The sequence below is a fragment of the Mercurialis annua genome, linkage group LG8 (genome assembly GCF_937616625.2).
Source record: "Mercurialis annua linkage group LG8, ddMerAnnu1.2, whole genome shotgun sequence".
Classification (NCBI taxonomy): domain Eukaryota; kingdom Viridiplantae; phylum Streptophyta; class Magnoliopsida; order Malpighiales; family Euphorbiaceae; genus Mercurialis; species Mercurialis annua.
This window is the reverse complement of record NC_065577.1, coordinates 30656042-30663387: the sequence shown is the minus strand read 5'-3', so window position 1 is coordinate 30663387 and position 7346 is coordinate 30656042.

Here is a 7346-nt window from a genome sequence, read left to right as displayed (position 1 = left end):
ACACATAATTTGTTTATAATTTTTTTGAATATATTTAAGATTAACAATAAATTTTATATAAAAAGAGAGAATTATATTAAAAAAGTACAGCATTATGATATATTTGTATAAATCTATTAATTTTTAAAAGTGAAATTTTATATGTATACGTTTTTCATTTAAAAGTATATTATAATTTTCAATAGGCTTAATGTTTTAAATATATCAAATATTTACATTTGAGGTAAATCATAACCAAATTTTTAAATTATCAATTTAATCCGTTTGTGAGTTTATATGTCAATTATAACCAATTTTAAAATTAGTAAGAGCTTTTGTCATATTTAGATCTTTCAAATGGTTGCCACGTTGGTGAAAATTCGATTATTTTCAAAATTGACTATGATTGGCGAGCAAATTTCCAAAACATGTTATAATGGGATGATTCTAAAAGTTTGGCTAGAGAATAATCTTAGACTTAAAAGTTCGACTCCTTCCAGATATTAAACCTATTTAGTTTGGACCCCCCTGAAGAAAAAGTCTGCGTCCATCACTGCTTTGCAATTTTAAAAATTGTAAACCAACATAAAATAAATCAAACCAGTGTGTGTGTGTGTGTGTGTGTGTGTGTGTGTGTGTGTGTGTGTGTGTGTGTGTGTGTGTGTGTGTATATATATATACATATATTTTTACCAAAAATATAAATATTATGATCTAAAAATAAAACACTAATGTGGGTATTGTAATGTACCGCCATGTGTCGTTGCATGATTGGTAAATGTGTTAATTTGCTAAAATAATGAAAGTTGATTACTAATATTGTCATGTTTCAAAATTCGTATTATAATTGCAAATTAAAGTAAAATTCTTGATGTAATTTGCAATAAACCCTTATAAAAAAACCAACTAAATACACTTCACATCAACAGAAATAACTTTCTATTCAGTTCAAAAAATATCAATTTGATATTAAACAAAAAAATAATCAGGAAATTGTATTCATGAAGTAAAATAGCTTCAATTGTAGACACATATTTTCCGGACAGGTAAAAAGTGATAAGGGGTTGAAGCGTCTAATGATTATTTTTAGAGAACACTGTCAAGATAACAAGCTATTGATTTTCTTGCTGCAATCCAAGCACGCATAATTAGTGCATAACTACAAATTTGAAGGATTAAAGCGTAATTAGTCGTAAATGGCCCATAAAAATCCAAAGACATTGTAGTTTAAGTTCAGTAATTAGACTAATTGCAATGTCTTAGAAGTTTATAGGCCAATTTGTAAGTTTTACGGATCCTTTTAGAGTAGTTTTCACCAGTGTTTTAAAATCTCGACCGGACCAGCCGGTCGAACCGGTAGAACTGGGATCCGGCCGGTGGTCCGGTCTAAGACAGCAAAAAACCGGATCTTTTAGTTGAATCGGGTTGGACCAGTAAAAAAACCGGTGAACCAGAATCTTTTATATTTTTTAAAATATTGTTAAACCGGAGGAACCAGTCAGCGAACCGGTTCCACCACGAACCGGTGGCCTCATAGGTTCGGCCACCGGTTCGGTTTTTAAAACACCGATTTTCACTAATCCAAACACTTTAATTTCTTATCTCAAATGCATTAATTAAAATTAGAAAAGAACGTAAAAATAATTTGGCAAACCCTAACGTTAGCTCACCCTAAACCTAATTAATCTCAATAAATAGTACATTTAACTCACCTAGCAAAAGGTCAGACCAGAGATAGAAAAACCCTAGCCTAGAATTCGATCCCCTTTAAAAAAATCATACCTTGGCCGAACCCTCACACCACACTCACACATAAAATCACTCAATTCCACTCTTAAAAACACCTAAATACGTTTCAATTCTCCAAAAAACACAGTTCTACACCGATTCGAAGCTGGATTTCGCATCCTCTTCACTAGTAAACGAGCTAAGGACTCATAATGGTACTTCTGAGGACCCTCAATTCATTCTTTCTTGCTATTTATGTCATGATTTATTTGCAATTGCTGAATTTTTTCAAATAGGATGCATGTTAGCTTATTTTTGTTGTTTTTGCCATAATTGCCAAATTATGTGCTGTTGATGAAATTGCCATGTAAATTTGAAAGTTGTATAAGAATAGGTTGTTTTAATACACATTGTATGCTAACAATCTAGAATTATGTCAATTATGTTTACATAAAATTGCCTTAGCTAAATTCACCAAGAAATCAGCTATTTTGTGTTTTAATTCGATGTTAGACACTTTAAATCAATCCCAATATGTGTTTTTTCGCATTCCTTGTGCTTTTTGATGTAATTTTGAGTGTTTTTGCATGAAACACATAGCTTAAACGACGAAACGGCGAGTTGTTGTCCTCCTTGCTCCAGATGTCGCCGCCGCCATGTCTAATCGCCGCCGCCGCTTGCACTGGGGGTGGCGGCACCGTCTGTTCTTCCCTGTTCTTTAGAACTGCTTCCCATATTTTCCAAATTTCAATCGAGACTTGCAATTAGGTTTCCGGGTTTGTTTGGGCTTGGAATTAGGCCCAATTTGAACCCAGATGTTGGGAATTCAATATATTTTAATTTTATGCATTGTAACGGGTCAGAACCGATGTAATCTGTAGCTTGAATTCTAAATATGTAACATAAAGATAAACCGAGCCCATGAGCCCAAAATCGGCGAACCCAGCCACATCCAGACCGAGTTCAAGGACCATCCGAACTCAGAATCTACCCAGTTCAAATCCATAGAACCGTATCGACAAGATGGACAACATCTGTGTTCCGCCCGAAAACCAATTCTGACCACACAGACGGTCAAACACGCGCGAGTGCCAAGCACTCAAAAGTCAATGAGGTTCAAAAGTATTTCATACCTTACTTTCACTCAAAAGTCAATGAGTTTCAATCATCTTCTCCTATCTAATGCAACAAACAGTTAGAGAGTAAACTGTTTAGAACCTCTCATCCCATCAGAAAAGGAATCAAAATAAAATAAAATCAGAAAACAGATTTCAATTCATTGATTTAGATCATATACTATCTGATCAGAAATGGGTTAAGGAATTTATTAGAACCTATGCATTGAGCGAAATCGACGCGATAGAGGAACCGTCTTTAGCCAGATCGCCTCTAAACAACCATTGAACCTCGCTCAACGAACCACCGTATCCCCCAAGGTTTGTCAGAACAAGCTTCTCTCCACCAGAATAAATGACTCTATACTTATGCCAAAATCTATACAATTACACAGTTGATACTCTGTTATTGTTGTCAGCGGTGGATCTTTACCTCTTCGACAGTCAAATCTTGAATCCTTTGCATTTTCAAAATAGAGGTTTATTGTGAGAGCGCAATTAGAAGAATCTGCAGTTGTAGTGGAAGTTGCGGAAAAGAGTGAAGGAGAAATAGAAGATGAAATGGAAGTTATAGAGACACCTAAAACCTATCCGGAATATAGTTCTGCCATAAGTCTGGGCGAACGGGATCCCGAAACCCCCGCTTCCGTTCCCACTTGGGATAAAGCTGGTGTTCCCTCAGAACTTGCAACACAATTCTCAAATGTCAATCGCGCCTTTCTTCACTCCGAGAATAAATCAGAATATCATCAATAAACACAATGGCAAATCCTTCCAATAATGGTTTAAACACCTTGTTTATCAAGTTCAAAAATGTTACTAGTGCATTAGTCAGACCAAATGACATCACCAAAAATCCATTATGGCCGGAACGAGTTCTAATTGCAATTTTAGGCACATCCACGTTACAAATCTGGAGTTGATGATACCCAAATCTCAAAGAAATCTTTGAAATACATTTAGCACCCTGTAAAGTATCAAGCAAATCATCAATACATGGAAGGAGATATTTGTTTTAATCATTATCTTATTCAATTGCCTGCAATCAATATAGTGTCAAAAAGTACCATCTTTCTTCGTTACAAACAAAACCAGTGCACTCCACTGAGAAATGTTATGTCGAATGAAACCCCTATCCAACAACTTTTGCAGTTTCTTGTAATTCATTTAACTTCGCTAGTGCCATTCGAGACGAAAAATCAAATTGGGGCTATTTCCGGAACAACATAACACTCAATCTAAGTAAACCAGACAACTCATAAAAAACATATCAAAAAATTTACACCAGTGGCACATTTAGCACAGGGTTGTATGGCCGATTCCATATTCTTCGAACCGCGAACCAACAGTTTCGAACTAAAACTCCCGATTTGTGAACCGTGGACAGCTCAACTCAAGTGTTCAATTATATTCATCTTTAGGGCCCAGCCGAACAAGCATTGAAATTAAAGGGCTATCTGCGTATTTCAGTTAGAGCAACGGATCAATTGTCACGACCCAAATTATTGAGCCGAGACCGGCGCTAGGGAATGGGAGTGGTAGTTCCAAAACCCGTAGCAAGCCTAAAACCACTAATAATTTTTTGCATTTAAGAACATATTATCATATATATAGAATACATACTTATAGATATCAAAGTATTATATTAGAGTTTACATTCAAAATAAACTATTTGAAATTAAATCGCTATCCTTATACTGACACCTACTGACTACTGCAGCTCTAGGAACTCATACTCGTGCAAGTCCGACGACTTCTGGCACAATGAGGATGGTTTGTCTGATCCGACTTCTAATACCTGCAAACATCAGAGTGAGGGGTCAGTATTTGGGAAAATACTGAGTGAGTTCACATTTACAGATGGTATTATAATCAAAATCATATAAACATCTAACATACTCGTAAATACTTGAATGATTAATTCATAGCTCAAGCATCAAACATCACACAATTATACGATCCAACTGAAACCCTAATCCAAATATTCTTAAAAATACCAACTACATAACCTAATGAGTTTAATTATAGCAGTATCTGGACCAGGAACAAAGCCACCGTCGCCACAGATCTGCGTTGGGTTTCTGGGCCGGGAACAATGCCACCGTCGCCACAGCTCCCCTTTAAGTTTTGGCCGGGAACTAAGCCACCGTCGCCATTTGATTTAATAGTTCGTACGAAACTCTAGGACACAAGATACTCTAACCTCAGTACTGGTGATCACGCAGTTCTATTAACGCCCAATAGGTAGCACGTTTCTTCGGATCGTTAGAACAAAGTTCATCACATTAAAGCATCACAAATCAAATTAATGAACATATAACCATAAGGATAACGCGATAGGCAAAGCTTATAATATAACAAAGATAAAGCAGATAGTTCAAATAAACAATACACCGAAGTAAACTGCAAACTCACAGTGACCGCTATTCCTTATATCCGAACGTAAGCTCCAGGAGACGGGTCCGTCAATCCTCGTCGAGCTTCTTGGTTCGTCATACTCGTAGCTCGATAGTCCGTCACATCGATCATAGGATTCTATCGTTAAAGCGTATACTTAGAGAATCCTATTCTTAAAACCTGCACTAGATACTCAACACGACAAAAGCACGAAACATAACCGTCGTGCTCTAAACGTATCTTTCTCTATAGATATCTATTCATATCTTGATTACTTATCATGCTAATGTTCATTGCTATAATGTCTTATTAATATTCATTTTAAGACATTAGTCAGAGTTCTACACCCGTATCATGTCATCGGAAGCCAATTTTCGCTCCCGGAAGTCCCCCGGAGGTTCCGGTCAAGGTGGGGCACGTCGTGCCCTTTCTTGTGCACGTCGTGCACCCCTGGCGGTGCACGTCGTGCACCCTTGTGGTGCACGTCGTGCACTTCTGGTGGTGCACGTCGTGCCCACTTCGGGTACGATGTTTCCGACGTGCTCTGGACCATTTTTAAAGCCCCAAATCATCCAAAACTCATACCAAGTCTCATCTAACTCATATAAACACTTAACTTATCACTTTACACCTCAAACGTATCAAGAGCAACTCGATTTATATCTGAACGATTCAAACGTAACTTTTCAAACGAAACATCCACTAATTCAGCAAATTTCACCATCAAAACGAAACTCTTACCTTGATTTGAGGCTTCAAAATGATAGAGGATCCTTTCCTCGTTCCGTGGCCGCGAGAATCGCTCAATTCCGAGTCCGAACGAAGAAATTATGCCAATCGCAAGTCCGCTCGCGTCACGAGATTATGTCGCACGTCGTGAGACATTGTCGCACGTCGTGCGACACCTTCAAACAGCCTCAAACCTCATCTCATCATGCTCCCGAAATCCCTAACTCATTCCAACATGTTTCTATATCAATATAACACAATATTCCACTCAATAATCATCAAAAACGTCAAAACCGACGTGATAACGTTTGATACGATTCGAACGAAACACAACAGCCACTAATTCTTCAATTACAGCACCCAAAACAACAAAATTACCTTAGTTTGAAGCTTGGGGAAGATAGAGAATTGAATTCCGAACAAATCGATGTAAAGAACGCTCGATTTGGACGAGAAACGGCGAAACGGCGGCGGATCGAATCAATCGTCGAAACCTTTCTCTGATGCTTCTTTCATCTTTTGAAGATTTCCTTTTCCCTCTTTATTTCTTATCCTTACTTTATATATGTTGGCAAATATACCACTTTGATCCTTCATTTCTTTAACTTAAATCATTTTTCTTTTAAACTTTCTATTTTAACCAAATGGTTAATATTTACTTTAACTCAAGTCCACACGTATTATTTGTATTCAATAAATAATATTAACACAAGATTATTACTTTCCGTCAATAATCTTGTAATTGCTATTTTCGAGGCTTAATTGGCTAATTTGTACTTTAGCCCTTAGACTTTTCAAAACTTACACTTTAGTCCAAATTTTAAAAGGTCTCTGATTGACCCGAGATTTTACCACTATTACTATATAACATTTCGCGGACCTTAGCGAAATAAATTTCCATTTTTGAGACGTAGTGGCTAAATTACCATTTTAGTCCCTGAACTTTATTTTGGGACTTTTCTTGACATTTTTCCTTTTTAATTCCAATTTCAACTTTAGAATTGAAATATGATATTAAATCTCTCGCAATAATCCTTTCTAATCCGTCTTGCTAGAATTTAATGTTTATCTTAATTTCTCGGAAATCTTTCCGATATCGCCGCTCTGACGACTTAACACGTAGTCCAATTGCATACTTAAATATTTTGGGGTATTACATCAATTCACCCGTTCAAGTTGGCACAAAGTATTAAAAAGTCAATGCTGCAAAATTCTATCAGAAAAATCCAAACTTTTGTCAAATTGTATCAAATTCCCCCTCCCATTGCCGCAACCCCTAGCGTAAAATACACGCTCCATTATGAAATAGCAAAAACAATTAAATGATCCTTAGTATTTATTTCATTTCTCAAACTGCAATTATTGAATTTCAAATATCAATTATTCCCTTATTATTTA